Here is an 11,102-nt window from a genome sequence, read left to right on the forward strand (position 1 = left end):
TGTGTTTTTTATTTCATAATGGCTACTCTGTCAAAACTCTTGTTTGTATTGCCTCAGAATACAAAATTTGGGAAGGAAGAAGGCAAAACCAACTCAGACCCATAAAACATTTAGGAAATTGCCGCTCAAGAAACCAAAATCAGCTGAGGCACCCAAAACAATGACAGCAAGCTAGAATTGGAGCAAGCCAACAGCTGTGCCCTGTTTGAAATAGAACCCTCCTCTTGTGCCCTGAACTCAATATGCCAGCCTCAAAACCAAAGCTCACATCAGAAAATTCATTACAAACCATGATACAAAAGAAAAATGAGAAAAAAGCCAAACAAATGCAAGAATCCCTAATTATATTGGGCTTGATTTAGTCGCAAGGAAACCGGCTGTTCCCGGATTCATCCACCCCTCCAGCTGACAGCTTGTGGAATTCTGACTGAATTAACCTGAAAATCGCAGTGAAACTCAATTTGGAGGCAATTAATATCTGTCACCTCAGCCAAAGTGTTCCATTTGATTTTCCAAAACACAAAATCTCACCTTGGTCGTGTTACCTGTAGCTTCAAATGCCTATTTGTTGTGTTTTTAATTTCATAATGGCTACTCTGTCCAAACTCTTGTTTGTATTGCGTCAGAATAGAAAATTTGGGAAGGAAGAAGGCAAAACCAACTGATACCCAGAAAACATTTAGGAAATTGCCACTCAAGAAACCACAACTCGGCTGAGGCACCCAAACCAATGACAGCAAGCCAGAATTGGAGCAACCCAACAGCTGTGCCCTGATTGAAAAAGTTCCTTCCTTTTGTGACCTCAACTCAATATGCCAGCCTAAAAACCAAAGCTCACATCAGAAAATTCATTACAAACCATGATAAATAAGAAAAATGAGAAAAAAGCCAAAGAAATGCAAGAATCCATAATGATATATGACTTCATTTAGTCACAAGGAAACCGGCTATTACCGGATTCATCCACCCATCCAGCTGACTGACTGTGGAATTCTGACTGAATTAAGCTGAATGGAGGCAGTTAATATCTGTCACCACAGCCAAAGTGTTCCATTTTATTTTCCAAAACACAAAATCTCACCTTGGTCATGTTGCCTGTAGATTTCTAAGCTTCAAACGCCTATTTGTTGTGTTTTTTATTTCATAATGGCTACTCTGTCCAAACTCTTGTTTATATTGTGTCAGAATACAAAATTTGGGAAGAAAGCAGGCAAAACCAACTGAGAATCAGAAAACATTTACCGAATTTCCGCTCAAGAAACCAAAAGTCAGCTGAGGCACCGAAAACAATGAAAGCAAGCCAGAACTTGAGCAAGCCAACAGCTGTGCCCTGATTGAAAAAGACCATTAATCCAGTGCCCTGAACTCCATACTGCAGCCTCAAAACCAAAGCTCGCATCAGAAAATTCATTACAAACCATGATAAATAAGAAAAATGAGAAAAAAGCCAAAGAATTGCAAGAATCCATAATGATATTGGGCTTGATTTAGTCATAAGGAAACCGGCTGTTCCCGGATTCATCCACCCCTCCAGCTGACTGCCTGTGGATTTCTGACTGAATTAACCTGAAAATCACAGTGAAACTCTGTTTGGAGGCAATTAATATCTGTCACCTCAGCCAAAGTGTTCCATTGTATTTTCCAAAACACAAAAACTCACCTTGGTCGTGTTACCTGTAGATGTATAAGCTTCAAACGCCTATTTGTTTTGTTGCTTGTTTCATAATGGCTACTGTAAACAAACTCTTGTTTGTATTGCCTCAGAATACAAAATTTGGGAAGGAAGAAGGCAAAACCAACTCAGACCCATAAAACATTTAGGAAATTGCCGCTCAAGAAACCAAAATCAGCTGAGGCACCCAAAACAATGACAGCAAGCCAGAAGTGGAGCAAGCCAACAGCTCTGCCCTGTTTGAAAAAGACCATTCCTCCGGTGCCCTGAACTCCATATTGCCGCCTCAAAAGCAAAGCTCACATCAGAAAATTCATTACAAACCAGGATAAATAAGGGAAATGTGAAAAAAACAAAGAAATGCAAGAGTCCTTTGTGATATTTGGCTGGATTTAGACACAAGGAAACCGGCTGTTCCCGGATTCATCCACCACTCCAGCTGACTGCCTGTGGAATTCTGACTGAATTAACCTGAAAATCGCAGTGAAACTCAGTTTGGAGGCAATTAATATCTGTCACCTCAGCCAAAGTGTTTCATTTGATTTTCCAAAACACAAAACCTCACCTTGGTCATGTTACCTGTAGATTTCTAAGCTTCAAATGCCTATTTGCTGTGTTGTTTATTTCAAAATGGCTACTCTGTCCAAATTCTTGTTTGTTTGGCGTCAGAATACAAAATTTGGGAAGGAAGAAGGCAAAACCAACTGAGATTCAGAAAACATTTAGGAAATTGCCGCTCAAGAAACTGAAGGACACTGAGGCACCCAAAACCTTGAAAGGAAGTCAGAATTGGAGTAAGCCAACAGCTGTTTCCTGATTGAAAAAGGCCATTCCTCCGGTGCCCTGAACTCCATCTTGCAGGTTCAAAACCAAAGCTCACATCAGAAAATTTATTACAAACCATGAAAAATAAGAAAAATCCTAAAAAATCCAAAGAAATTCAGGAGTTCTTAGTGATATTGGGCTTGAATCATTCCCTTGTTAATGGCTGTTTCCAGATTCATCCATACCTCCCAGCTGAGTGTCTGTGGTTTCTGACTGAATTAACATGAAAATCGCAGTGAAACTCGGTTTGGAGGCAATTACTATCTGTCACCTCAGCCAAAGTGTTCCATTTGATTTTCCAAAACACAAAAACTCACCTTGGTCGTGTTACCTGTAGATTTCTAAGCTTCAAATGCATATTTGTTGTGTTGTTTATTTCATAATGGCTACTCTGTCCAAACTCTTGTTTATATTGCGTCAGAATACAAAATTTGGGAAGGAAGAAGGCAAATCCAACTGAGACTCAGAAAACATTTAGGAAATTGCCGCTCAAGAAACCTAAAGTCAGCTGAGGCACCAAAAAAATGACAGCAATCCAGAACTTGAGCAAGCCAACAGCTGTGCCCTGATTGAAAAAGACCATTAATCCAGTGCCTGAACTCCATATTCAAGCCTCAAAACAAAAGCTCACATCAGAAAATTCATTACAGACCATGATAAATAAGAAAAATGAGAAAAAAGCCAAAGAAATGCAAGAATCCATAATGATATTGGGCTTGATTTAGTTGCAAGGAAACCGGCTGTTCCCGGATTCATCCACCCCTCCAGCTGACTGCCTGTGGAATTCTGACTGAATTCACCTGAAAATTGCAGTGAAACTCAGTTTGGAGGCAATTAATATCTGTCACCTCAGCCAAAGTTTCCATTTTATTTTCCAAAACACAAAAACTCACCTTGGTCGTGTTACCTGTAGATTTCTAAGCTTCAAACACCTATTTGTTGTGTTTTTTATTTCATAATGGCTACCGTGCCCAAACTCTTGTTTGTATTGTGGCAGAATACAAAATTTGGGAAGGAAGAAGCCAAAACCAACTCAGACCCATAAAACATTTAGGAAATTGCCGCTCAAGAAACCAAAAGTCAGCTGAGGCACCCAAAACAATGACAGCAAGGCAAAATGGGAGCAAGGCGACAACTGTGCCCTGTTTGAAAAAGACCATTCCTCCTGTGCCCTGAACTCCATATTCCAGCCTCAAAACCAAAGCTCACAGCAGAAAATTCATTACAAACCATGGTAAATAAGGGAAATGTGAAAAAGCCAAAGAAATGCAAGAGTCCTTTGTGAAATTTGGTTGGATTCAGACACAAGGAAACTGGCTGTTCCCAGATTCATACCCCCTTCCACAGACAGACTTTGGAATTCTGATTGAATTCACCTCAAAATCGCACTCAGACTCAATTTGGAGGGAATTAGGATCTGTCCCCTCAGCAGAAGGGTATCATGTCATTTTCCAAAACACAGAAACTCATCTTGGTCGTGTTGCCTGTAGATTTCTAATCCTGAAAGGGCAATTTACTGTGTTTTTTTTTTCTTTCATAATGGCTACTCTGTCCAAAATCTTGCTTGTATTGCGTCAGAATACAAAATTTGGGAATAAGAAGGCAAATCCGATCAGAACCAGAAAACATTTAGGAAACTGCAGAAAAAGAATCCACAAATAAGCTGAGGCACCCAAAACAATGACAGCAAGCAGAATTGGAGCACGCCAACAGCTGTGCCCTGATTGAAAAAGAACCTTCCTCTTGTGCCCTAAACTCAATATGCCAGCCACAAAACCAAAGCTCACATCAAAAAATTCTTTTCAAACCATGATAAATAGGAAAAATCAGAAAAAAGCCAAAGAAATGCAAGTTTTCTTAGTGATATTGGGCTTGATTTATTCCTAAGTAAACAGCTGTTTCCAGATTCATCCACAACTCCCAGCTGAGTGAATAGGGATTCTGACTGAATTCACCTCAAAATGGCAGTGAAATTCGGTTTGGAGACAATTAATATCTGTCACCTCAGCCAAAGTGTTCCATTTTATTTTCCAAAACAAAAAAACTCACTTTGGTCATGTTACCTATAGATTTCCAAGCTTCAAACGCCTATTTGTTGTGTTTTTTATTTCATAATGGCTACTCTGTCCAAAATCTTCCTTGTATTGCATCACATACAAAATTTGGGAAGGTAGAAGGCAAAGCCAACTCAGACTCAGAAAACATTTAGGAAATTGCCACTCAAGAAACCAAAAGTCAGCTGAGGCACCCAAAACCATGACAGCAAGCCAGAATTGGAGGAGGCAATCAGCTGAGTCCTGATTGAAAAAGGCCATTCTTCCGGGACCCTGAACTCCATATTCCAGCCTCAAAACCAAAGCTGACATCAGGAAATTCATTACAAACCATGATACATAAGAAAAATGAGAAAAAAGCCAAGAAATGCAAGAATCCATAATGATATTGAGCTGGATTTAGTCGCAAGGAAACGGCCTGTTCCCGGATTCATCCACCCCTCCAGCTGACTGCCTGTGGAATTCTGACTGAATTAACCTGAAAATCGCAGTGAAACTCAGTTTGGAGGCAATTAATATCTGTCACCTCAGCCAAAGTGTTCCATTTTATTTTCCATAACACAAAAACTCACCTTGGTCGTGTTATCTGTAGATTTCTAAGCTTCAAACACCTATGTGTAGTGTTTTTTATTTCATAATGGCTGCTCTGGCCAAACTCTTGTTTGTATGGCGTCAGAATACAAAATTTGGGAAGGAAGAAGGCAAAACCAACTCAGACCCAGAAAACATTTAGGAAATTGCCGCTCAAGAAATCACAAATCAGCTGAGGCACCCAAAAAAATGTCAGGATGCCAGAATTGGAACACGCCAACAGCTGTGCCCTGATTGAAAAAGAACCTTCCTCTTGTGCCCTGAACTCAATATACCAGCCTCAAAACCAAAGCTCACATCAGAAAATTCATTACAAACCATGATAAATAAGAAAAATCAGAAAAAAGCCAAAGAAATGCAGGAGTTCTTAGTGATATTGGGCTTGATTTATTCTCTTATTCCTGGCTGGTTGCAGATTCATCAACAACTCCCAGCTGAGTGTCTGTGGTTTCTGACTGAATTAACATGAAAATCGCAGTGAAACTCGGTTTGGAGGCAATTAATATCTGTCACCTCAGTCAAAGTGTTCCACTTTATTTTCCAATACACAAAAACTCACCTTGGTCATGCTACCTGCAGATTGCTAAGCTTCAAACGCAATTTGTTGTGTTGTTTATTTCATAATGGCTGCTGTGCCCAAACTCTTGTTTGTATTGTGTCAGAATGCAAAATTTCAAAAGGGAGAAGGCAAAACCAACTCAGACCCAGAAAACTTTTAGGAAATTTTCACTCAAGAAACCAAAAGTCAGCTGAGGCACCCAAAACAATGACAGCAAGCCAGAATTGGAGCACGCCAACAGCTGTGCCCTGATTGAAAAAGAACCTTCCTCTTGTGCCCTGAACTCCATATTGCAGCCTCAAAACCAAAGCTCACATCAGAAAATTCATTACAAACCATGATACATAAGAAAAATGAGAAAAAAGCCAAAGAAATGCAAGAATCCCTAATTATATTGGGCTTGATTTAGTCGCAAGGAAACCGGCTGTTCCCGGATTCAATCGCCCCTCAAGCTGACGGCCTGTGGAATTCTGACGGAATTAACCTGAAAATCGCAGTGAAACTCAGTTTGGAGGCAATTAATATCTGTCACCTCAGCCAAAGTGTTCCATTTGATTTTCCAAAACACAAAAACTCACTTTGGTTGTTTTACCTGTAGATGTCTAAGTTTCAACATCCTATTTGTTGTGTGTTTTATTTCATAATGGCTACTCTGTCCAAACTCTTGTTTGTATTGCATCAGAATACAAAATTTGGGAAGGAAGAAGGCAAAACCAACACAGACGCAGAAAACATTTAGGAAATTGCCGCTCAAGAAGCCAAAAGTCACTGAGGCACCCAAAACAATGACAGCAAGCCAGAAGAGGAGCAAGCCAACAGCTGTGCGCTGATTGAAAAAGAACCTTCCTCTTGTGCCCTGAACTCAATATGCCAGCCTCAAAACCAAAGCTCACATCAGAAAATTCATTACAAACCATGATAAATAAGAAAAAAGAGAAAAAAGCCAAAGAAATGCAAGAATCCATAATGATATAGGGCTTGATTTAGTCGCTAGGAAACGGCTCTTCCCGGATTCATCCACCCCTCCAGCTGACAGCCTGTGGAATTCTGATGAATTAACCTGAAAATCACAGTGAAACTCAGTTTGGAGGCAATTAATATCTGTCACCTCAGCCAAAGTGTTCCATTTTATTTTCATAAACACAAAAACTCACCTTGGTCATGTTACCTGTAGATTTCTAAGCTTCAAACGCCTATTTGTTGTGTTTTTTCTTTCATAATGGCTATTCTGTACAAACTCTTCTTTAAATTGCATCAGAATACAAAATTTGGGAAGGAAGAAGGCAAAGCCAACTCAGACCCTGAAAACATTTGGGAAATTGCCACACAAGAAACCACAAATCGGCTGAGGCACTCAAAACAATGACAGCAAGCCAGAAGTGGAGCAAGCCAACAGCTGTGCCCTGATTGAAAAACAACCTTCCTCTTGTGCCCTGAACTCAATATGCCAGCCTCAAAACCAAAGCTCACATCAGAAAATTCATTACAAACCATGATAAATAAGAAAAAAGAGAAAAAAGCCAAAGAAATGCAAGAATCCATAATGATATTGGGTTTGATTAAGTTGCAAGGAAACCGGCTGTTCCCAGATTCATCCACCACTAAAGCTGACTGCCTGTGGAATTCTGACTGAATTAACCTGACAATCGCAGTGAAACTCAAGAAACCAAATTTCAGCTGAGGCACCCAAAACAAAGACAATAGCCAGAATTGGAGCAAGCCAACAGCTGTGCCCTGTTTGAAAAAGACCATTCCTCAGGTGCCCTGAACTCTATATTGCAGCCTCAAAACCAAAGCTCACATCAGAAAATTCATTACAAACCATGATAAATTAGGGAAATTTGAAAAAGCCAAAGAAATGCAAGAGTCCTTTGTGATATTTGGCTGGATTTAGACACAAAGAAACTGGCTGTTTCCAGATTCATCCCCCCCTTCCACAGACTGACTTTGGAATTCTGATTGAATTCACCTCAAAATCTCACTCACACTCATTTGGGAGGGAATTAGAATCTGTCCCCTCAGCAGAAGCGTTCTATGTCATTTTCCAAAACACAGAAACTCATCTTGGTCGCGTTGCCTGTAGATTTCTAATCCTGAAAGGGCAATGCGCTGTGTTTTTTTTTTTTTCTTTCTTTCATAATGGCTACTCTCCAAAATCTTGCTTGTATTGCATCAGAATACAAAATTTGGGAATAAGAAGGCAAAACCGACTCAGACCCAGAAAACATTTAGGAAATTGGCACTCAAGAAACCACAAATCGGCTGAGGCACCCAAAACAATGACAGCAAGCCAGAAGTGGAGCAAGGCAACAGCTGTGCCCTGATTGAAAAAGAACCTTCCTCTTGTGCCCTGAACTCAATATGCCAGCCTCAAAACCAAAGCTCACATCAGAAAATTCATTACAAACCATGATAAATAAGGGAAATGTGAAAAAGCCAAAGAAATGCAAGAGTCCTTTGTGATATTTGGCAGGATTTAGACACAAAGAAACTGGCTGTTTCCAGATTCATCCCCCCCTTCCACAGACTGACTTTGGAATTCTGATTGAATTCACCTCAAAATCGCTCTCACACTCCATTTGGAGGGAATTACAATCTGTCCCCTCAGCAGAAGCGTTCCATGTCATTTTCCAAAACACAGAATCTCATCTTGGTTGTGTTGCCTATGGATTTCTAATCCTGAAAGGTCAATTTGCTGTGTTTTTTTTTTTTTCTTTCATAATGGCTACTCTGTCCAAAATCTTGCTTGTATTGCATCAGAATACAAAATTTGGGAAGGAAGAAGACAAAACCAACTCAGACCCCGAAAACACTTAGGAAATTGCCACACAAGAAACCACAAATCAGCTGAGGCACCCAAAACAATGACAGCAAGCCAGAAGTGGAGCAAGCCAACAGCTGTGCCCTGATTGAAAAAGAACCTTCCTCTTGTGCCCTGAACTCAATATGCCAGCCTCAAAACCAAAGCTCACATCAGAAAATTCATTACAAACCATGATAAATAAGGGAAATGTGAAAAAGCCAAAGAAATGCAAGAGTCCTTTGTGATATTTGGCAGGATTTAGACACAAAGAAACTGGCTGTTTCCAGATTCATCCCCCCCTTCCACAGACTGACTTTGGAATTCTGATTGAATTCACCTCAAAATCGCTCTCACACTCCATTTGGAGGGAATTAGAATCTGTCACCTCAGCAGAAGCGTTCCATGTCATTTTCCAAAACACAGAATCTCATCTTGGTTGTGTTGCCTATGGATTTCTAATCCTGAAAGGTCAATTTGCTGTGTTTTTTTTTCTTTCATAATGGCTACTCTGTCCAAAATCTTGCTTGTATTGCATCATACAAACTCTTGTTTGTATGGCGTCAGAATACAAAATTTCAGAAGGAAGAAAGCAAAACCAACTCAGACCCAGAAAATATTCAGGAAATTGCCGCTCAAGAAACCAAAAGTTAGCTGAGGCACCCAAAGCAATGACAGCAAGCCAGAATTAGAGCAAGCCAACAGCTGTGCCCTGTTTGAAAAAGAACCTTCCTCTTGTGCCCTGAACTCAATATGCCAGCCTCAGAACCAAAGCTCACATCAGAAAATTCATTACAAACCATGATAAATAAGAAAAAGGAGAAAAAAGAAAAGAAAAGCAAGAATCCATAATGATATTGGGCTTGATTCAGTCGCAAGGAAACCGGCTGTTCCTGGAATCATCCGCCCCTCCAGCTGACTGCCTGTGGAATTCTGACTGAATTAACCTGAAAATCGCAGTGAAACTCACTTTGGAGGCAATTACTATCTGTCACCTCAGCCAAAGTGTTCCATTTGATTTTGCAAAACACAAATCTCACCTTGGTCGTGTTACCTGTAGATTTCTAAGCTTCAAACGCCTATTTGTTGTGTTTTTCTATTTCATAATGGCTACTCTGCCGAAACTCTTGTTTGTATGGCGTCAGAATACAAAATTTGGGTAGGAAGAAGGCAAAACCAACTCAGACCCAGAAAACATTTAGGAAATTGCCGCTCACAAACCACATATCGGCTGAGGCACCCAAAACAATGACAGCAAGCCAGAATTGGAGCAGGCCAACTGCTGTGCCCTGTTTGAAAAAGACCATTCCCCCGGTGCTCTGAACTCCATATTGCAGCCATAAAACCAAAGCTCACATCAGAAAATTCATTACAAACCATGATAAATAGGAAATCAGAGAAAAAAGCCAAAGAAATGCAAGAATCCATAATGACATTTGGCCTTATTAGTCACAAGGAAACCGGCTGTAGCTGGATTCATCCTCTGCTCCAGCTCACTGCCTGTGGAATTCTGACTGAATTAACCTGAAAATCGCAGTGAAACTCAGTTTGGAGGCAATTAATATCTGTCACCTCAGCCAAAGTGTTCCATTTTATTTTCCAAAACACAAAAACTCACCTTGGTCGTGTTACCTGTAGATTTCTAAGCTTCAAATGCCTATTTGTTATGTTTTTTATTTCATAATAGCTACTCTGCCCAAACTCTTGTTTGTATGGCATCAGAATACAAAATTTGGGAAGGAAGAAGGCAAAACCAACTCAGACCCCGAAAACATTTAGGAAATTGCCACACAAGAAACCAGAAATCAGCTGAGGCATCCAAAACAATGACAACAAGCCATAATTGGAGCAAGCCAACAGCGGTACCCTGTTTGAAAAAGAACCTTCCTCTTTTACCCTGAACTCAATATGCCAGCCTCAGAACCAAAGCTCACATCCGAAAATTCATTACAAACCATGATAAATAAGAAAAATGAGAAAAAAGCCAAAGAAATGCAAGAATCTGTAATGTTATCGGGTTTGATATAGTCGCAAGGAAACCGGCTGTTCCCGGATTCATCCACCCATCCAGCTGACTGCCTATGGAATTCTGACTGAATTAACCTCAAAATAGCAGTGAAACTCATATAGGAGACAATTAATATCTGTCACCTCAGCTAAAGTGTTCCATTTTATTTTGCAAAACACAAAAACTCACCTTGGTCGTGTTACCTGTAGATTTCTAAGCTTCAAACGCCTATTTCTTGTGTTTTTTATTTCATACTGGCTATTCTACCCAAACTCTTGTTTGTATGGCGTCAGAATACAAAATTTGGGAAGGAAGAAGGCAAAACCAACTCAGACCCAGAAAACATTTCGCAAATTGCCACTCAAGAAACCACAAATCAGCTGAGGATCCCAAAACAATGAAAGCAAGCCAGAATTGGGGCAGGCCAATAGCTGTGCCCTGTTTGAAACAGAACCTTCCTCTTGCTCCCTGAACTCCATATTGCAGCCTCAAAACCAAAGCTCACATCAGAAAATTCATTACAAACCATGATAAATAAGAAAAAGGAGAAAAAAGCCAAAGAAATGCAAGAATCCATAATGATATAGGGCTTG

At 40.1% G+C, this 11,102-nt stretch overlaps 1 long non-coding RNA gene across 1 annotated transcript in view; it reads right to left on the minus strand.

The window, feature by feature from the left end:
- Nucleotides 1-9,762, minus strand: part of LOC149119069 (uncharacterized) — an 85,138-nt gene extending 75,376 nt beyond the window's left edge. Inside the window, exon 1 of the long non-coding RNA XR_016228818.1 lies at nt 9,542-9,762. This is a non-coding gene — a long non-coding RNA (uncharacterized LOC149119069). The remainder of the gene's footprint in view (nt 1-9,541) is intronic.
- Nucleotides 9,763-11,102: the final 1,340 nt, after the last annotated feature.

The sequence above is a fragment of the Oryctolagus cuniculus genome, unplaced genomic scaffold, assembly GCF_051225735.1.
Source record: "Oryctolagus cuniculus isolate XC-2025 breed Fujian yellow rabbit unplaced genomic scaffold, ASM5122573v1 ptg000041l, whole genome shotgun sequence".
In the NCBI taxonomy this organism is placed as follows: domain Eukaryota; kingdom Metazoa; phylum Chordata; class Mammalia; order Lagomorpha; family Leporidae; genus Oryctolagus; species Oryctolagus cuniculus.